The sequence below is a fragment of the Harpia harpyja genome, chromosome W (assembly GCF_026419915.1).
Source record: "Harpia harpyja isolate bHarHar1 chromosome W, bHarHar1 primary haplotype, whole genome shotgun sequence".
NCBI lineage: Eukaryota > Metazoa > Chordata > Aves > Accipitriformes > Accipitridae > Harpia > Harpia harpyja.
Genome location: NC_068968.1, coordinates 28527762 through 28549208, shown reverse-complemented (window position 1 = coordinate 28549208; position 21447 = coordinate 28527762).

Sequence of the window (21447 nt, the reverse complement as noted above, 5' to 3'; positions counted from 1 at the left end):
AGAGAGGTAAAAGAGAGAGGGGAGGGCAACGAGGGACAACAGAGAATTGAGGAATGAGAGGGGAAAGAGGGAGTCGGGTGAAAGTGGGAAGAATTGGACACCGAGGGAAGAGAGGTAACAGAGACTGGCGAGGAAAAGGAGGGAAAGGTGACTGGCGAGGGAAAAGTTGGAAAAGAGAGAGTCATGGCAAAGCAGGGGGAAAGAGACAGGCGAGGGAAAACAAGGACAAGAGAGAGTTCATGGAAAAGAGAGGGGCGAGGGAAAGTGGGAAGAATTAGACACCGAGGGAAGAGAGGTAACAGAGACTGGCGAGGGAAAGAGAGAGGCAAGACAAACCAGGGGAAAGAGACTGGCGAGGGGGGAAGAGGGAAAAGAGAGGGTTGATTGGAAATAGGGAAAAGAGAGATTTCATAGAAAAGAGGAAAGCCAGGGAACAGAGAGAGGCGAGAGAAACCAGGGGAAAGAGACTGGCGAGGGGGGAAGAGGGAACAGAGAGAGTTGATTGGAAATAGGGAAAAGAGAGATTTCATAGAAAAGAGGAAAGCCAGGGAACAGAGAGAGGCGAGAGAAACCAGGGGAAAGAGACTGGCGAGGGAAAAGAGGGATAACAGAGTTGACGAATAACAGGGGAAAGAGAGAGGCGAGGGAAAGTGGAAAAATTAGACCTAGAGGGAAGAGAGGTAAAAGAGAGAGGGGAGGGCAACGAGGGACAACAGAGAATTGAGGAATGAGAGGGGAAAGAGGGAGTCGGGTGAAAGTGGGAAGAATTGGACACCGAGGGAAGAGAGGTAACAGAGACTGGCGAGGAAAAGGAGGGAAAGGTGACTGGCGAGGGAAAAGTTGGAAAAGAGAGAGTCATGGCAAAGCAGGGGAAAAGAGACAGGCGAGGGAAAACAAGGACAAGAGAGTTAATGGAAAAGAAGGAGGTGAGTGAAAGTGGGAAGAATTAGACACCGAGGGAAGAGAGGTAACAGAGACTGGCGAGGGAAAGAGAGAGGCGAGATAAACCAGGGGAAAGAGACTGGCGAGGGGGGAAGAGGGAAAAGAGAGGGTTGATTGGAAATAGGGAAAAGAGAGATTTCATAGAAAAGAGGAAAGCCAGGGAACAGAGAGAGGCGAGAGAAACCAGGGGAAAGAGACTGGCGAGGGGGGAAGAGGGAACAGAGAGAGTTGATTGGAAATAGGGAAAAGAGAGATTTCATAGAAAAGAGGAAAGCCAGGGAACAGAGAGAGGCGAGAGAAACCAGGGGAAAGAGACTGGCGAGGGAAAAGAGGGATAACAGAGTTGACGAATAACAGGGGAAAGAGAGAGGCGAGGGAAAGTGGAAAAATTAGACCTAGAGGGAAGAGAGGTAAAAGAGAGAGGGGAGGGCAACGAGGGACAACAGAGAATTGAGGAATGAGAGGGGAAAGAGGGAGTCGGGTGAAAGTGGGAAGAATTGGACACCGAGGGAAGAGAGGTAACAGAGACTGGCGAGGAAAAGGAGGGAAAGGTGACTGGCGAGGGAAAAGTTGGAAAAGAGAGAGTCATGGCAAAGCAGGGGAAAAGAGACAGGCGAGGGAAAACAAGGACAAGAGAGTTAATGGAAAAGAAGGAGGTGAGTGAAAGTGGGAAGAATTAGACACCGAGGGAAGAGAGGTAACAGAGACTGGCGAGGGAAAGAGAGAGGCAAGACAAAGCAGGGGAAAGAGACTGGCGAGGGGGGAAGAGGGAAAAGAGAGGGTTGATTGGAAATAGGGAAAAGAGAGATTTCATAGAAAAGAGGAAAGCCAGGGAACAGAGAGAGGCGAGAGAAACCAGGGGAAAGAGACTGGCGAGGGGGGAAGAGGGAACAGAGAGAGTTGATTGGAAATAGGGAAAAGAGAGATTTCATAGAAAAGAGGAAAGCCAGGGAACAGAGAGAGGCGAGAGAAACCAGGGGAAAGAGACTGGCGAGGGGGGAAGAGGGAACAGAGAGAGTTGATTGGAAATAGGGAAAAGAGAGATTTCATAGAAAAGAGGAAAGCCAGGGAACAGAGAGAGGCGAGAGAAACCAGGGGAAAGAGACTGGCGAGGGAAAAGAGGGATAACAGAGTTGACGAATAACAGGGGAAAGAGAGAGGCGAGGGAAAGTGGAAAAATTAGACCTAGAGGGAAGAGAGGTAAAAGAGAGAGGGGAGGGCAACGAGGGACAACAGAGAATTGAGGAATGAGAGGGGAAAGAGGGAGTCGGGTGAAAGTGGGAAGAATTGGACACCGAGGGAAGAGAGGTAACGGAGACTGGCGAGGAAAAGGAGGGCAAGGTGACTGGCGAGGGAAAAGTTGGAAAAGAGAGAGTCATGGCAAAGCAGGGGGAAAGAGACAGGCGAGGGAAAACAAGGACAAGAGAGTTAATGGAAAAGAAGGAGGTGAGTGAAAGTGGGAAGAATTAGACACCGAGGGAAGAGAGGTAACAGAGACTGGCGAGGAAAAGGAGGGAAAGGTGACTGGCGAGGGAAAACAAGGACAAGAGAGAGTTCATGGAAAAGAGAGGGGCGAGGGAAAGTGGGAAGTATTAGACACCGAGGGAAGAGAGGTAACAGAGACTGGCGAGGGAAAGAGAGAGGCGAGATAAACCAGGGGAAAGAGACTGGCGAGGGGGGAAGAGGGAAAAGAGAGGGTTGAGGGAAAGCAGGGGAAAGAGACTATGGAGGGAAAGCAGAGGGAAAGAGACAGGCGAGGGAAAACAAGGACAAGAGAGAGTTAATGGAAAAGAGGGAGGCGAGTGAAAGTGGGAAGAATTAGACACCAAGGGAAGAGACGTAAAAGAGACTGGCGAGGGAAAGAGAGAGGCGAGATAAACCAGGGGAAAGAGACTGGCGAGGGGGGAAGAGGGAAAAGAGAGAGTTGACTGGAAATAGGGGAACGAGAGAGTTCATGGAAAAGAGGGAGTGGAGTGTAAGTGGGAAAATTAGGCACGGAGGGAATAGAGGTTAAAAGAGACTGGCGAGGGAAAGGAAGGAAAAGTGACTGGCGAGGGGAAAGAGGGAAAAGAGAGGGCTGACTGGAAATAGGGAAAAGAGAGATTTCATAGAAAAGAGGAAAGCCAGGGAACAGAGAGAGGCGAGAGAAACCAGGGGAAAGAGACTGGCGAGGGAAAAGAGGGATAACAGAGTTGACGAATAACAGGGAAAAGAGAGAGGCGAGGGAAAGTGGAAAAATTAGACCTAGAGGGAAGAGAGGTAAAAGAGAGAGGGGAGGGCAACGAGGGACAACAGAGAATTGAGGAATGAGAGGGGAAAGAGGGAGTCGGGTGAAAGTGGGAAGAATTGGACACCGAGGGAAGAGAGGTAACAGAGACTGGCGAGGAAAAGGAGGGAAAGGTGACTGGCGAGGGAAAAGTTGGAAAAGAGAGAGTCATGGCAAAGCAGGGGAAAAGAGACAGGCGAGGGAAAACAAGGACAAGAGAGTTAATGGAAAAGAAGGAGGTGAGTGAAAGTGGGAAGAATTAGACACCGAGGGAAGAGAGGTAACAGAGACTGGCGAGGGAAAGAGAGAGGCGAGATAAACCAGGGGAAAGAGACTGGCGAGGGGGGAAGAGGGAACAGAGAGAGTTGATTGGAAATAGGGAAAAGAGAGATTTCATAGAAAAGAGGAAAGCCAGGGAACAGAGAGAGTTGATTGGAAATAGGGAAAAGAGAGATTTCATAGAAAAGAGGAAAGCCAGGGAACAGAGAGAGGCGAGAGAAACCAGGGGAAAGAGACTGGCGAGGGGGGAAGAGGGAACAGAGAGAGTTGATTGGAAATAGGGAAAAGAGAGATTTCATAGAAAAGAGGAAAGCCAGGGAACAGAGAGAGGCGAGAGAAACCAGGGGAAAGAGACTGGCGAGGGAAAAGAGGGATAACAGAGTTGACGAATAACAGGGAAAAGAGAGAGGCGAGGGAAAGTGGAAAAATTAGACCTAGAGGGAAGAGAGGTAAAAGAGAGAGGGGAGGGCAACGAGGGACAACAGAGAATTGAGGAATGAGAGGGGAAAGAGGGAGTCGGGTGAAAGTGGGAAGAATTGGACACCGAGGGAAGAGAGGTAACAGAGACTGGCGAGGAAAAGGAGGGAAAGGTGACTGGCGAGGGAAAAGTTGGAAAAGAGAGAGTCATGGCAAAGCAGGGGAAAAGAGACAGGCGAGGGAAAACAAGGACAAGAGAGTTAATGGAAAAGAAGGAGGTGAGTGAAAGTGGGAAGAATTAGACACAGAGGGAAGAGAGGTAACAGACACTGGCGAGGGAAAGAGAGAGGCGAGATAAACCAGGGGAAAGAGACTGGCGAGGGGGGAAGAGGGAAAAGAGAGGGTTGATTGGAAATAGGGAAAAGAGAGATTTCATAGAAAAGAGGAAAGCCAGGGAACAGAGAGAGGCGAGAGAAACCAGAGGAAAGAGACCGGCGAGGGAAAAGAGGGATAACAGAGTTGACGAATAACAGGGAAAAGAGAGCGGCGAGGGAAAGTGGAAAAATTAGACCTAGAGGGAAGAGAGGTAACAGAGACTGGCGAGGAAAAGGAGGGCAAGGTGACTGGCGAGGGAAAAGTTGGAAAAGAGAGAGTCATGTCAAAGCAGGGGGAAAGAGACAGGCGAGGGAAAACAAGGACAAGAGAGTTAATGGAAAAGAAGGAGGTGAGTGAAAGTGGGAAGTATTAGACACCTAGGGAAGAGAGGTAACAGAGACTGGCGAGGGAAAGAGAGAGGCAAGACAAACCAGGGGAAAGAGACTGGCGAGGGGGGAAGAGGGAAAAGAGAGGGTTGATTGGAAATAGGGAAAAGAGAGATTTCATAGAAAAGAGGAAAGCCAGGGAACAGAGAGAGGCGAGAGAAACCAGGGGAAAGAGACTGGCGAGGGGGGAAGAGGGAACAGAGAGAGTTGATTGGAAATAGGGAAAAGAGAGATTTCATAGAAAAGAGGAAAGCCAGGGAACAGAGAGAGGCGAGAGAAACCAGGGGAAAGAGACTGGCGAGGGGGGAAGAGGGAACAGAGAGAGTTGATTGGAAATAGGGAAAAGAGAGATTTCATAGAAAAGAGGAAAGCCAGGGAACAGAGAGAGGCGAGAGAAACCAGGGGAAAGAGACTGGCGAGGGAAAAGAGGGATAACAGAGTTGACGAATAACAGGGGAAAGAGAGAGGCGAGGGAAAGTGGAAAAATTAGACCTAGAGGGAAGAGAGGTAAAAGAGAGAGGGGAGGGCAACGAGGGACAACAGAGAATTGAGGAATGAGAGGGGAAAGAGGGAGTCGGGTGAAAGTGGGAAGAATTGGACACCGAGGGAAGAGAGGTAACGGAGACTGGCGAGGAAAAGGAGGGCAAGGTGACTGGCGAGGGAAAAGTTGGAAAAGAGAGAGTCATGGCAAAGCAGGGGGAAAGAGACAGGCGAGGGAAAACAAGGACAAGAGAGTTAATGGAAAAGAAGGAGGTGAGTGAAAGTGGGAAGAATTAGACACCGAGGGAAGAGAGGTAACAGAGACTGGCGAGGGAAAGAGAGAGGCAAGACAAACCAGGGGAAAGAGACTGGCGAGGGGGGAAGAGGGAAAAGAGAGGGTTGATTGGAAATAGGGAAAAGAGAGATTTCATAGAAAAGAGGAAAGCCAGGGAACAGAGAGAGGCGAGAGAAACCAGGGGAAAGAGACTGGCGAGGGGGGAAGAGGGAAAAGAGAGGGTTGATTGGAAATAGGGAAAAGAGAGATTTCATAGAAAAGAGGAAAGCCAGGGAACAGAGAGAGGCGAGAGAAACCAGGGGAAAGAGACTGGCGAGGGGGGAAGAGGGAACAGAGAGAGTTGATTGGAAATAGGGAAAAGAGAGATTTCATAGAAAAGAGGAAAGCCAGGGAACAGAGAGAGGCGAGAGAAACCAGGGGAAAGAGACTGGCGAGGGAAAAGAGGGATAACAGAGTTGACGAATAACAGGGAAAAGAGAGAGGCGAGGGAAAGTGGAAAAATTAGACCTAGAGGGAAGAGAGGTAAAAGAGAGAGGGGAGGGCAACGAGGGACAACAGAGAATTGAGGAATGAGAGGGGAAAGAGGGAGTCGGGTGAAAGTGGGAAGAATTGGACACCGAGGGAAGAGAGGTAACAGAGACTGGCGAGGAAAAGGAGGGAAAGGTGACTGGCGAGGGAAAAGTTGGAAAAGAGAGAGTCATGGCAAAGCAGGGGAAAAGAGACAGGCGAGGGAAAACAAGGACAAGAGAGTTAATGGAAAAGAAGGAGGTGAGTGAAAGTGGGAAGAATTAGACACCGAGGGAAGAGAGGTAACAGAGACTGGCGAGGGAAAGAGAGAGGTAAGACAAACCAGGGGAAAGAGACTGGCGAGGGGGGAAGAGGGAAAAGAGAGGGTTGATTGGAAATAGGGAAAAGAGAGATTTCATAGAAAAGAGGAAAGCCAGGGAACAGAGAGAGGCGAGAGAAACCAGGGGAAAGAGACTGGCGAGGGGGGAAGAGGGAACAGAGAGAGTTGATTGGAAATAGGGAAAAGAGAGATTTCATAGAAAAGAGGAAAGCCAGGGAACAGAGAGAGGCGAGAGAAACCAGGGGAAAGAGACTGGCGAGGGGGGAAGAGGGAACAGAGAGAGTTGATTGGAAATAGGGAAAAGAGAGATTTCATAGAAAAGAGGAAAGCCAGGGAACAGAGAGAGGCGAGAGAAACCAGGGGAAAGAGACTGGCGAGGGAAAAGAGGGATAACAGAGTTGACGAATAACAGGGGAAAGAGAGAGGCGAGGGAAAGTGGAAAAATTAGACCTAGAGGGAAGAGAGGTAAAAGAGAGAGGGGAGGGCAACGAGGGACAACAGAGAATTGAGGAATGAGAGGGGAAAGAGGGAGTCGGGTGAAAGTGGGAAGAATTGGACACCGAGGGAAGAGAGGTAACAGAGACTGGCGAGGAAAAGGAGGGAAAGGTGACTGGCGAGGGAAAAGTTGGAAAAGAGAGAGTCATGGCAAAGCAGGGGAAAAGAGACAGGCGAGGGAAAACAAGGACAAGAGAGTTAATGGAAAAGAAGGAGGTGAGTGAAAGTGGGAAGAATTAGACACCGAGGGAAGAGAGGTAACAGAGACTGGCGAGGGAAAGAGAGAGGCGAGATAAACCAGGGGAAAGAGACTGGCGAGGGGGGAAGAGGGAAAAGAGAGGGTTGATTGGAAATAGGGAAAAGAGAGATTTCATAGAAAAGAGGAAAGCCAGGGAACAGAGAGAGGCGAGAGAAACCAGGGGAAAGAGACTGGCGAGGGGGGAAGAGGGAAAAGAGAGGGTTGATTGGAAATAGGGAAAAGAGAGATTTCATAGAAAAGAGGAAAGCCAGGGAACAGAGAGAGGCGAGAGAAACCAGGGGAAAGAGACTGGCGAGGGAAAAGAGGGATAACAGAGTTGACGAATAACAGGGAAAAGAGAGAGGCGAGGGAAAGTGGAAAAATTAGACCTAGAGGGAAGAGAGGTAAAAGAGAGAGGGGAGGGCAACGAGGGACAACAGAGAATTGAGGAATGAGAGGGGAAAGAGGGAGTCGGGTGAAAGTGGGAAGAATTGGACACCGAGGGAAGAGAGGTAACAGAGACTGGCGAGGAAAAGGAGGGAAAGGTGACTGGCGAGGGAAAAGTTGGAAAAGAGAGAGTCATGGCAAAGCAGGGGGAAAGAGACAGGCGAGGGAAAACAAGGACAAGAGAGAGTTCATGGAAAAGAGAGGGGCGAGGGAAAGTGGGAAGAATTAGACACCGAGGGAAGAGAGGTAACAGAGACTGGCGAGGGAAAGAGAGAGGCAAGACAAACCAGGGGAAAGAGACTGGCGAGGGGGGAAGAGGGAAAAGAGAGGGTTGATTGGAAATAGGGAAAAGAGAGATTTCATAGAAAAGAGGAAAGCCAGGGAACAGAGAGAGGCGAGAGAAACCAGGGGAAAGAGACTGGCGAGGGGGGAAGAGGGAACAGAGAGAGTTGATTGGAAATAGGGAAAAGAGAGATTTCATAGAAAAGAGGAAAGCCAGGGAACAGAGAGAGGCGAGAGAAACCAGGGGAAAGAGACTGGCGAGGGAAAAGAGGGATAACAGAGTTGACGAATAACAGGGGAAAGAGAGAGGCGAGGGAAAGTGGAAAAATTAGACCTAGAGGGAAGAGAGGTAAAAGAGAGAGGGGAGGGCAACGAGGGACAACAGAGAATTGAGGAATGAGAGGGGAAAGAGGGAGTCGGGTGAAAGTGGGAAGAATTGGACACCGAGGGAAGAGAGGTAACAGAGACTGGCGAGGAAAAGGAGGGAAAGGTGACTGGCGAGGGAAAAGTTGGAAAAGAGAGAGTCATGGCAAAGCAGGGGAAAAGAGACAGGCGAGGGAAAACAAGGACAAGAGAGTTAATGGAAAAGAAGGAGGTGAGTGAAAGTGGGAAGAATTAGACACCGAGGGAAGAGAGGTAACAGAGACTGGCGAGGGAAAGAGAGAGGCGAGATAAACCAGGGGAAAGAGACTGGCGAGGGGGGAAGAGGGAACAGAGAGAGTTGATTGGAAATAGGGAAAAGAGAGATTTCATAGAAAAGAGGAAAGCCAGGGAACAGAGAGAGTTGATTGGAAATAGGGAAAAGAGAGATTTCATAGAAAAGAGGAAAGCCAGGGAACAGAGAGAGGCGAGAGAAACCAGGGGAAAGAGACTGGCGAGGGGGGAAGAGGGAACAGAGAGAGTTGATTGGAAATAGGGAAAAGAGAGATTTCATAGAAAAGAGGAAAGCCAGGGAACAGAGAGAGGCGAGAGAAACCAGGGGAAAGAGACTGGCGAGGGAAAAGAGGGATAACAGAGTTGACGAATAACAGGGAAAAGAGAGAGGCGAGGGAAAGTGGAAAAATTAGACCTAGAGGGAAGAGAGGTAAAAGAGAGAGGGGAGGGCAACGAGGGACAACAGAGAATTGAGGAATGAGAGGGGAAAGAGGGAGTCGGGTGAAAGTGGGAAGAATTGGACACCGAGGGAAGAGAGGTAACAGAGACTGGCGAGGAAAAGGAGGGAAAGGTGACTGGCGAGGGAAAAGTTGGAAAAGAGAGAGTCATGGCAAAGCAGGGGAAAAGAGACAGGCGAGGGAAAACAAGGACAAGAGAGTTAATGGAAAAGAAGGAGGTGAGTGAAAGTGGGAAGAATTAGACACAGAGGGAAGAGAGGTAACAGACACTGGCGAGGGAAAGAGAGAGGCGAGATAAACCAGGGGAAAGAGACTGGCGAGGGGGGAAGAGGGAAAAGAGAGGGTTGATTGGAAATAGGGAAAAGAGAGATTTCATAGAAAAGAGGAAAGCCAGGGAACAGAGAGAGGCGAGAGAAACCAGAGGAAAGAGACCGGCGAGGGAAAAGAGGGATAACAGAGTTGACGAATAACAGGGAAAAGAGAGCGGCGAGGGAAAGTGGAAAAATTAGACCTAGAGGGAAGAGAGGTAACAGAGACTGGCGAGGAAAAGGAGGGCAAGGTGACTGGCGAGGGAAAAGTTGGAAAAGAGAGAGTCATGTCAAAGCAGGGGGAAAGAGACAGGCGAGGGAAAACAAGGACAAGAGAGTTAATGGAAAAGAAGGAGGTGAGTGAAAGTGGGAAGTATTAGACACCTAGGGAAGAGAGGTAACAGAGACTGGCGAGGGAAAGAGAGAGGCAAGACAAACCAGGGGAAAGAGACTGGCGAGGGGGGAAGAGGGAAAAGAGAGGGTTGATTGGAAATAGGGAAAAGAGAGATTTCATAGAAAAGAGGAAAGCCAGGGAACAGAGAGAGGCGAGAGAAACCAGGGGAAAGAGACTGGCGAGGGGGGAAGAGGGAACAGAGAGAGTTGATTGGAAATAGGGAAAAGAGAGATTTCATAGAAAAGAGGAAAGCCAGGGAACAGAGAGAGGCGAGAGAAACCAGGGGAAAGAGACTGGCGAGGGGGGAAGAGGGAACAGAGAGAGTTGATTGGAAATAGGGAAAAGAGAGATTTCATAGAAAAGAGGAAAGCCAGGGAACAGAGAGAGGCGAGAGAAACCAGGGGAAAGAGACTGGCGAGGGAAAAGAGGGATAACAGAGTTGACGAATAACAGGGGAAAGAGAGAGGCGAGGGAAAGTGGAAAAATTAGACCTAGAGGGAAGAGAGGTAAAAGAGAGAGGGGAGGGCAACGAGGGACAACAGAGAATTGAGGAATGAGAGGGGAAAGAGGGAGTCGGGTGAAAGTGGGAAGAATTGGACACCGAGGGAAGAGAGGTAACGGAGACTGGCGAGGAAAAGGAGGGCAAGGTGACTGGCGAGGGAAAAGTTGGAAAAGAGAGAGTCATGGCAAAGCAGGGGGAAAGAGACAGGCGAGGGAAAACAAGGACAAGAGAGTTAATGGAAAAGAAGGAGGTGAGTGAAAGTGGGAAGAATTAGACACCGAGGGAAGAGAGGTAACAGAGACTGGCGAGGGAAAGAGAGAGGCAAGACAAACCAGGGGAAAGAGACTGGCGAGGGGGGAAGAGGGAAAAGAGAGGGTTGATTGGAAATAGGGAAAAGAGAGATTTCATAGAAAAGAGGAAAGCCAGGGAACAGAGAGAGGCGAGAGAAACCAGGGGAAAGAGACTGGCGAGGGGGGAAGAGGGAAAAGAGAGGGTTGATTGGAAATAGGGAAAAGAGAGATTTCATAGAAAAGAGGAAAGCCAGGGAACAGAGAGAGGCGAGAGAAACCAGGGGAAAGAGACTGGCGAGGGGGGAAGAGGGAACAGAGAGAGTTGATTGGAAATAGGGAAAAGAGAGATTTCATAGAAAAGAGGAAAGCCAGGGAACAGAGAGAGGCGAGAGAAACCAGGGGAAAGAGACTGGCGAGGGAAAAGAGGGATAACAGAGTTGACGAATAACAGGGAAAAGAGAGAGGCGAGGGAAAGTGGAAAAATTAGACCTAGAGGGAAGAGAGGTAAAAGAGAGAGGGGAGGGCAACGAGGGACAACAGAGAATTGAGGAATGAGAGGGGAAAGAGGGAGTCGGGTGAAAGTGGGAAGAATTGGACACCGAGGGAAGAGAGGTAACAGAGACTGGCGAGGAAAAGGAGGGCAAGGTGACTGGCGAGGGAAAAGTTGGAAAAGAGAGAGTCATGGCAAAGCAGGGGAAAAGAGACAGGCGAGGGAAAACAAGGACAAGAGAGTTAATGGAAAAGAAGGAGGTGAGTGAAAGTGGGAAGAATTAGACACCGAGGGAAGAGAGGTAACAGAGACTGGCGAGGGAAAGAGAGAGGTAAGACAAACCAGGGGAAAGAGACTGGCGAGGGGGGAAGAGGGAAAAGAGAGGGTTGATTGGAAATAGGGAAAAGAGAGATTTCATAGAAAAGAGGAAAGCCAGGGAACAGAGAGAGGCGAGAGAAACCAGGGGAAAGAGACTGGCGAGGGGGGAAGAGGGAACAGAGAGAGTTGATTGGAAATAGGGAAAAGAGAGATTTCATAGAAAAGAGGAAAGCCAGGGAACAGAGAGAGGCGAGAGAAACCAGGGGAAAGAGACTGGCGAGGGGGGAAGAGGGAACAGAGAGAGTTGATTGGAAATAGGGAAAAGAGAGATTTCATAGAAAAGAGGAAAGCCAGGGAACAGAGAGAGGCGAGAGAAACCAGGGGAAAGAGACTGGCGAGGGAAAAGAGGGATAACAGAGTTGACGAATAACAGGGGAAAGAGAGAGGCGAGGGAAAGTGGAAAAATTAGACCTAGAGGGAAGAGAGGTAAAAGAGAGAGGGGAGGGCAACGAGGGACAACAGAGAATTGAGGAATGAGAGGGGAAAGAGGGAGTCGGGTGAAAGTGGGAAGAATTGGACACCGAGGGAAGAGAGGTAACAGAGACTGGCGAGGAAAAGGAGGGAAAGGTGACTGGCGAGGGAAAAGTTGGAAAAGAGAGAGTCATGGCAAAGCAGGGGAAAAGAGACAGGCGAGGGAAAACAAGGACAAGAGAGTTAATGGAAAAGAAGGAGGTGAGTGAAAGTGGGAAGAATTAGACACCGAGGGAAGAGAGGTAACAGAGACTGGCGAGGGAAAGAGAGAGGCGAGATAAACCAGGGGAAAGAGACTGGCGAGGGGGGAAGAGGGAAAAGAGAGGGTTGATTGGAAATAGGGAAAAGAGAGATTTCATAGAAAAGAGGAAAGCCAGGGAACAGAGAGAGGCGAGAGAAACCAGGGGAAAGAGACTGGCGAGGGGGGAAGAGGGAAAAGAGAGGGTTGATTGGAAATAGGGAAAAGAGAGATTTCATAGAAAAGAGGAAAGCCAGGGAACAGAGAGAGGCGAGAGAAACCAGGGGAAAGAGACTGGCGAGGGAAAAGAGGGATAACAGAGTTGACGAATAACAGGGAAAAGAGAGAGGCGAGGGAAAGTGGAAAAATTAGACCTAGAGGGAAGAGAGGTAAAAGAGAGAGGGGAGGGCAACGAGGGACAACAGAGAATTGAGGAATGAGAGGGGAAAGAGGGAGTCGGGTGAAAGTGGGAAGAATTGGACACCGAGGGAAGAGAGGTAACAGAGACTGGCGAGGAAAAGGAGGGAAAGGTGACTGGCGAGGGAAAAGTTGGAAAAGAGAGAGTCATGGCAAAGCAGGGGGAAAGAGACAGGCGAGGGAAAACAAGGACAAGAGAGAGTTCATGGAAAAGAGAGGGGCGAGGGAAAGTGGGAAGAATTAGACACCGAGGGAAGAGAGGTAACAGAGACTGGCGAGGGAAAGAGAGAGGCAAGACAAACCAGGGGAAAGAGACTGGCGAGGGGGGAAGAGGGAAAAGAGAGGGTTGATTGGAAATAGGGAAAAGAGAGATTTCATAGAAAAGAGGAAAGCCAGGGAACAGAGAGAGGCGAGAGAAACCAGGGGAAAGAGACTGGCGAGGGGGGAAGAGGGAACAGAGAGAGTTGATTGGAAATAGGGAAAAGAGAGATTTCATAGAAAAGAGGAAAGCCAGGGAACAGAGAGAGGCGAGAGAAACCAGGGGAAAGAGACTGGCGAGGGAAAAGAGGGATAACAGAGTTGACGAATAACAGGGGAAAGAGAGAGGCGAGGGAAAGTGGAAAAATTAGACCTAGAGGGAAGAGAGGTAAAAGAGAGAGGGGAGGGCAACGAGGGACAACAGAGAATTGAGGAATGAGAGGGGAAAGAGGGAGTCGGGTGAAAGTGGGAAGAATTGGACACCGAGGGAAGAGAGGTAACAGAGACTGGCGAGGAAAAGGAGGGAAAGGTGACTGGCGAGGGAAAAGTTGGAAAAGAGAGAGTCATGGCAAAGCAGGGGAAAAGAGACAGGCGAGGGAAAACAAGGACAAGAGAGTTAATGGAAAAGAAGGAGGTGAGTGAAAGTGGGAAGAATTAGACACCGAGGGAAGAGAGGTAACAGAGACTGGCGAGGGAAAGAGAGAGGCGAGATAAACCAGGGGAAAGAGACTGGCGAGGGGGGAAGAGGGAACAGAGAGAGTTGATTGGAAATAGGGAAAAGAGAGATTTCATAGAAAAGAGGAAAGCCAGGGAACAGAGAGAGTTGATTGGAAATAGGGAAAAGAGAGATTTCATAGAAAAGAGGAAAGCCAGGGAACAGAGAGAGGCGAGAGAAACCAGGGGAAAGAGACTGGCGAGGGGGGAAGAGGGAACAGAGAGAGTTGATTGGAAATAGGGAAAAGAGAGATTTCATAGAAAAGAGGAAAGCCAGGGAACAGAGAGAGGCGAGAGAAACCAGGGGAAAGAGACTGGCGAGGGAAAAGAGGGATAACAGAGTTGACGAATAACAGGGGAAAGAGAGAGGCGAGGGAAAGTGGAAAAATTAGACCTAGAGGGAAGAGAGGTAAAAGAGAGAGGGGAGGGCAACGAGGGACAACAGAGAATTGAGGAATGAGAGGGGAAAGAGGGAGTCGGGTGAAAGTGGGAAGAATTGGACACCGAGGGAAGAGAGGTAACGGAGACTGGCGAGGAAAAGGAGGGCAAGGTGACTGGCGAGGGAAAAGTTGGAAAAGAGAGAGTCATGGCAAAGCAGGGGGAAAGAGACAGGCGAGGGAAAACAAGGACAAGAGAGTTAATGGAAAAGAAGGAGGTGAGTGAAAGTGGGAAGAATTAGACACCGAGGGAAGAGAGGTAACAGAGACTGGCGAGGGAAAGAGAGAGGCAAGACAAACCAGGGGAAAGAGACTGGCGAGGGGGGAACAGGGAAAAGAGAGGGTTGATTGGAAATAGGGAAAAGAGAGATTTCATAGAAAAGAGGAAAGCCAGGGAACAGAGAGAGGCGAGAGAAACCAGGGGAAAGAGACTGGCGAGGGGGGAAGAGGGAAAAGAGAGGGTTGATTGGAAACAGGGAAAAGAGAGATTTCATAGAAAAGAGGAAAGCCAGGGAACAGAGAGAGGCGAGAGAAACCAGGGGAAAGAGACTGGCGAGGGGGGAAGAGGGAACAGAGAGAGTTGATTGGAAATAGGGAAAAGAGAGATTTCATAGAAAAGAGGAAAGCCAGGGAACAGAGAGAGGCGAGAGAAACCAGGGGAAAGAGACTGGCGAGGGAAAAGAGGGATAACAGAGTTGACGAATAACAGGGAAAAGAGAGAGGCGAGGGAAAGTGGAAAAATTAGACCTAGAGGGAAGAGAGGTAAAAGAGAGAGGGGAGGGCAACGAGGGACAACAGAGAATTGAGGAATGAGAGGGGAAAGAGGGAGTCGGGTGAAAGTGGGAATAATTGGACACCGAGGGAAGAGAGGTAACAGAGACTGGCGAGGAAAAGGAGGGCAAGGTGACTGGCGAGGGAAAAGTTGGAAAAGAGAGAGTCATGGCAAAGCAGGGGAAAAGAGACAGGCGAGGGAAAACAAGGACAAGAGAGTTAATGGAAAAGAAGGAGGTGAGTGAAAGTGGGAAGAATTAGACACCGAGGGAAGAGAGGTAACAGAGACTGGCGAGGGAAAGAGAGAGGTAAGACAAACCAGGGGAAAGAGACTGGCGAGGGGGGAAGAGGGAAAAGAGAGGGTTGATTGGAAATAGGGAAAAGAGAGATTTCATAGAAAAGAGGAAAGCCAGGGAACAGAGAGAGGCGAGAGAAACCAGGGGAAAGAGACTGGCGAGGGGGGAAGAGGGAACAGAGAGAGTTGATTGGAAATAGGGAAAAGAGAGATTTCATAGAAAAGAGGAAAGCCAGGGAACAGAGAGAGGCGAGAGAAACCAGGGGAAAGAGACTGGCGAGGGGGGAAGAGGGAACAGAGAGAGTTGATTGGAAATAGGGAAAAGAGAGATTTCATAGAAAAGAGGAAAGCCAGGGAACAGAGAGAGGCGAGGAGAAACCAGGGGAAAGAGACTGGCGAGGGAAAAGAGGGATAACAGAGTTGACGAATAACAGGGGAAAGAGAGAGGCGAGGGAAAGTGGAAAAATTAGACCTAGAGGGAAGAGAGGTAACAGAGAGAGGGGAGGGCAACGAGGGACAACAGAGAATTGAGGAATGAGAGGGGAAGAGGGAGTCGGGTGAAAGTGGGAAGAATTGGCCACCGAGGGAAGAGAGGTAACAGAGACTGGCGAGGAAAAGGAGGGAAAGGTGACTGGCGAGGGAAAAGTTGGAAAAGAGAGAGTCATGGCAAAGCAGGGGAAAAAGAGACAGGCGAGGGAAAACAAGGACAAGAGAGTTAATGGAAAAGAAGGAGGTGAGTGAAAGTGGGAAGAATTAGACACCGAGGGAAGAGAGGTAACAGAGACTGGCGAGGGAACGAGAGAGGCGAGATAAACCAGGGAAAGAGCCTGGCGAGGGGGGAAGAGGGAAAAGAGAGGGTTGATTGGAAATAGGGAAAAGAGAGATTTCATAGAAAAGAGGAAAGCCAGGGAACAGAGAGAGGCGAGAGAAACCAGGGGAAAGAGACTGGCGAGGGGGGAAGAGGGAAAAGAGAGGGTTGATTGGAAATAGGGAAAAGAGAGATTTCATAGAAAAGAGGAAAGCCAGGGAACAGAGAGAGGCGAGAGAAACCAGGGGAAAGAGACTGGCGAGGGAAAAGAGGGATAACAGAGTTGACGAATAACAGGGAAAAGAGAGAGGCGAGGGAAAGTGGAAAAATTAGACCTAGAGGGAAGAGAGGTAAAAGAGAGAGGGGAGGGCAACGAGGGACAACAGAGAATTGAGGAATGAGAGGGGAAAGAGGGAGTCGGGTGAAAGTGGGAAGAATTGGACACCGAGGGAAGAGAGGTAACAGAGACTGGCGAGGAAAAGGAGGGAAAGGTGACTGGCGAGGGAAAAGTTGGAAAAGAGAGAGTCATGGCAAAGCAGGGGGAAAGAGACAGGCGAGGGAAAACAAGGACAAGAGAGAGTTCATGGAAAAGAGAGGGGCGAGGGAAAGTGGGAAGAATTAGACACCGAGGGAAGAGAGGTAACAGAGACTGGCGAGGGAAAGAGAGAGGCAAGACAAACCAGGGGAAAGAGACTGGCGAGGGGGGAAGAGGGAAAAGAGAGGGTTGATTGGAAATAGGGAAAAGAGAGATTTCATAGAAAAGAGGAAAGCCAGGGAACAGAGAGAGGCGAGAGAAACCAGGGGAAAGAGACTGGCGAGGGGGGAAGAGGGAACAGAGAGAGTTGATTGGAAATAGGGAAAAGAGAGATTTCATAGAAAAGAGGAAAGCCAGGGAACAGAGAGAGGCGAGAGAAACCAGGGGAAAGAGACTGGCGAGGGAAAAGAGGGATAACAGAGTTGACGAATAACAGGGGAAAGAGAGAGGCGAGGGAAAGTGGAAAAATTAGACCTAGAGGGAAGAGAGGTAAAAGAGAGAGGGGAGGGCAACGAGGGACAACAGAGAATTGAGGAATGAGAGGGGAAAGAGGGAGTCGGGTGAAAGTGGGAAGAATTGGACACCGAGGGAAGAGAGGTAACAGAGACTGGCGAGGAAAAGGAGGGAAAGGTGACTGGCGAGGGAAAAGTTGGAAAAGAGAGAGTCATGGCAAAGCAGGGGAAAAGAGACAGGCGAGGGAAAACAAGGACAAGAGAGTTAATGGAAAAGAAGGAGGTGAGTGAAAGTGGGAAGAATTAGACACCGAGTGAAGAGAGGTGACAGAGACTGGCGAGGGAAAGAGAGAGGCGAGATAAACCAGGGGAAAGAGACTGGCGAGGGGGGAAGAGGGAAAAGAGAGGGTTGATTGGAAATAGGGAAAAGAGAGATTTCATAGAAAAGAGGAAAGCCAGGGAACAGAGAGAGGCGAGAGAAACCAGGGGAAAGAGACTGGCGAGGGAAAAGAGGGATAACAGAGTTGACGAATAACACGGAAAAGAGAGAGGCGAGGGAAAGTGGAAAAATTAGACCTAGAGGGAAGAGAGGTAAAAGAGAGAGGGGAGGGCAACGAGGGACAACAGAGAATTGAGGAATGAGAGGGGAAAGAGGGAGTCGGGTGAAAGTGGGAAGAATTGGACACCGAGGGAAGAGAGGTAACAGAGACTGGCGAGGAAAAGGAGGGAAAGGTGACTGGCGAGGGAAAAGTTGGAAAAGAGAGAGTCATGGCAAAGCAGGGGAAAAGAGACAGGCGAGGGAAAACAAGGACAAGAGAGTTAATGGAAAAGAAGGAGGTGAGTGAAAGTGGGAAGAATTAGACACCGAGGGAAGAGAGGTAACAGAGACTGGCGAGGGAAAGAGAGAGGCGAGATAAACCAGGGGAAAGAGACTGGCGAGGGGGGAAGAGGGAAAAGAGAGGGTTGATTGGAAATAGGGAAAAGAGAGATTTCATAGAAAAGAGGAAAGCCAGGGAAAAGAGAGAGGCGAGAGAAACCAGGGGAAAGAGACCGGCGAGGGAAAAGAGGGATAACAGAGTTGACGAATAACAGGGAAAAGAGAGCGGCGAGGGAAAGTGGAAAAATTAGACCTAGAGGGAAGAGAGGTAACAGAGACTGGCAAGGAAAAGGAGGGAAAGGTGACTGGCGAGGGAAAAGTTGGAAAAGAGAGAGTCATGGCAAAGCAGGGGGAAAGAGACAGGCGAGGGAAAACAAGGACAAGAGAGTTAATGGAAAAGAAGGAGGTGAGTGAAAGTGGGAAGAATTAGACACCGAGGGAAGAGAGGTAACAGAGACTGGCGAGGGAAAGAGAGAGGCAAGACAAACCAGGGGAACGAGACTGGCGAGGGGGGAAGAGGGAAAAGAGAGGGTTGATTGGAAATAGGGAAAAGAGAGATTTCATAGAAAAGAGGAAAGCCAGGGAACAGAGAGAGGCGAGAGAAACCAGGGGAAAGAGACTGGCGAGGGGGGAAGAGGGAACAGAGAGAGTTGATTGGAAATAGGGAAAAGAGAGATTTCATAGAAAAGAGGAAAGCCAGGGAACAGAGAGAGGCGAGAGAAACCAGGGGAAAGAGACTGGCGAGGGGGGAAGAGGGAACAGAGAGAGTTGATTGGAAATAGGGAAAAGAGAGATTTCATAGAAAAGAGGAAAGCCAGGGAACAGAGAGAGGCGAGAGAAACCAGGGGAAAGAGACTGGCGAGGGAAAAGAGGGATAACAGAGTTGACGAATAACAGGGGAAAGAGAGAGGCGAGGGAAAGTGGAAAAATTAGACCTAGAGGGAAGAGAGGTAAAAGAGAGAGGGGAGGGCAACGAGGGACAACAGAGAATTGAGGAATGAGAGGGGAAAGAGGGAGTCGGGTGAAAGTGGGAAGAATTGGACACCGAGGGAAGAGAGGTAACAGAGACTGGCGAGGAAAAGGAGGGAAAGGTGACTGGCGAGGGAAAAGTTGGAAAAGAGAGAGTCATGGCAAAGCAGGGGAAAAGAGACAGGCGAGGGAAAACAAGGACAAGAGAGTTAATGGAAAAGAAGGAGGTGAGTGAAAGTGGGAAGAATTAGACACCGAGGGAAGAGAGGTGACAGAGACTGGCGAGGGAAAGAGAGAGGCGAGATAAACCAGGGGAAAGAGACTGGCGAGGGGGGAAGAGGGAAAAGAGAGGGTTGATTGGAAATAGGGAAAAGAGAGATTTCATAGAAAAGAGGAAAGCCAGGGAACAGAGAGAGGCGAGAGAAACCAGGGGAAAGAGACTGGCGAGGGAAAAGAGGGATAACAGAGTTGACGAATAACACGGAAAAGAGAGAGGCGAGGGAAAGTGGAAAAATTAGACCTAGAGGGAAGAGAGGTAAAAGAGAGAGGGGAGGGCAACGAGGGACAACAGAGAATTGAGGAATGAGAGGGGAAAGAGGGAGTCGGGTGAAAGTGGGAAGAATTGGACACCGAGGGAAGAGAGGTAACAGAGACTGGCGAGGAAAAGGAGGGAAAGGTGACTGGCGAGGGAAAAGTTGGAAAAGAGAGAGTCATGGCAAAGCAGGGGAAAAGAGACAGGCGAGGGAAAACAAGGACAAGAGAGTTAATGGAAAAGAAGGAGGTGAGTGAAAGTGGGAAGAATTAGACACCGAGGGAAGAGAGGTAACAGAGACTGGCGAGGGAAAGAGAGAGGCGAGATAAACCAGGGGAAAGAGACTGGCGAGGGGGGAAGAGGGAAAAGAGAGGGTTGATTGGAAATAGGGAAAAGAGAGATTTCATAGAAAAGAGGAAAGCCAGGGAACAGAGAGAGGCGAGAGAAACCAGGGGAAAGAGACCGGCGAGGGAAAAGAGGGATAACAGAGTTGACGAATAACAGGGAAAAGAGAGCGGCGAGGGAAAGTGGAAAAATTAGACCTAGAGGGAAGAGAGGTAACAGAGACTGGCAAGGAAAAGGAGGGAAAGGTGACTGGCGAGGGAAAAGTTGGAAAAGAGAGAGTCATGGCAAAGCAGGGGAAAAGAGACAGGCGAGGGAAAACAAGGACAAGAGAGTTAATGGAAAAGAAGGAGGTGAGTGAAAGTGGGAAGAATTAGACACCGAGGGAAGAGAGGTAACAGAGACTGGCGAGGGAAAGAGAGAGGCAAGACAAACCAGGGGAACGAGACTGGCGAGGGGGGAAGAGGGAAAAGAGAGGGTTGATTGGAAATAGGGAAAAGAGAGATTTCATAGAAAAGAGGAAAGCCAGGGAACAGAGAGAGGCGAGAGAAACCAGGGGAAAGAGACTGGCGAGGGGGGAAGAGGGAACAGAGAGAGTTGATTGGAAATAGGGAAAAGAGAGATTTCATAGAAAAGAGGAAAGCCAGGGAACAGAGAGAGGCGAGAGAAACCAGGGGAAAGAGACTGGCGAGGGGGGAAGAGGGAACAGAGAGAGTTGATTGGAAATAGGGAAAAGAGAGATTTCATAGAAAAGAGGAAAGCCAGGGAACAGAGAGAGGCGAGAGAAACCAGGGGAAAGAGACTGGCGAGGGAAAAGAGGGATAACAGAGTTGACGAATAACAGGGGAAAGAGAGAGGCGAGGGAAAGTGGAAAAATTAGACCTAGAGGGAAGAGAGGTAAAAGAGAGAGGGGAGGGCAACGAGGGACAACAGAGAATTGAGGAATGAGAGGGGAAAGAGGGAGTCGGGTGAAAGTGGGAAGAATTGGACACCGAGGGAAGAGAGGTAACAGAGACTGGCGAGGAAAAGGAGGGAAAGGTGACTGGCGAGGGAAAAGTTGGAAAAGAGAGAGTCATGGCAAAGCAGGGGAAAAGAGACAGGCGAGGGAAAACAAGGACAAGAGAGTTAATGGAAAAGAAGGAGGTGAGTGAAAGTGGGAAGAATTAGACACCGAGGGAAGAGAGGTAACAGAGACTGGCGAGGGAAAGAGAGAGGCGAGATAAACCAGGGGAAAGAGACTGGCGAGGGGGGAAGAGGGAAAAGAGAGGGTTGATTGGAAATAGGGAAAAGAGAGATTTCATAGAAAAGAGGAAAGCCAGGGAACAGAGAGAGGCGAGAGAAACCAGGGGAAAGAGACTGGCGAGGGGGGAAGAGGGAAAAGAGAGGGTTGATTGGAAATAGGGAAAAGAGAGATTTCATAGAAAAGAGGAAAGCCAGGGAACAGAGAGAGGCGAGAGAAACCAGGGGAAAGAGACTGGCGAGGGAAAAGAGGGATAACAGAGTTGACGAATAACAGGGAAAAGAGAGAGGCGAGGGAAAGTGGAAAAATTAGACCTAGAGGGAAGAGAGGTAAAAGAGAGAGGGGAGGGCAACGAGGGACAACAGAGAATTGAGGAATGAGAGGGGAAAGAGGGAGTCGGGTGAAAGTGGGAAGAATTGGACACCGAGGGAAGAGAGGTAACAGAGACTGGCGAGGAAAAGGAGGGAAAGGTGACTGGCGAGGGAAAAGTTGGAAAAGAGAGAGTCATGGCAAAGCAGGGGGAAAGAGACAGGCGAGGGAAAACAAGGACAAGAGAGAGTTCATGGAAAAGAGAGGGGCGAGGGAAAGTGGGAAGAATTAGACACCGAGGGAAGAGAGGTAACAGAGACTGGCGAGGGAAAGAGAGAGGCAAGACAAACCAGGGGAAAGAGACTGGCGAGGGGGGAAGAGGGAAAAGAGAGGGTTGATTGGAAATAGGGAAAAGAGAGATTTCATAGAAAAGAGGAAAGCCAGGGAACAGAGAGAGGCGAGAGAAACCAGGGGAAAGAGACTGGCGAGGGGGGAAGAGGGAACAGAGAGAGTTGATTGGAAATAGGGAAAAGAGAGATTTCATAGAAAAGAGGAAAGC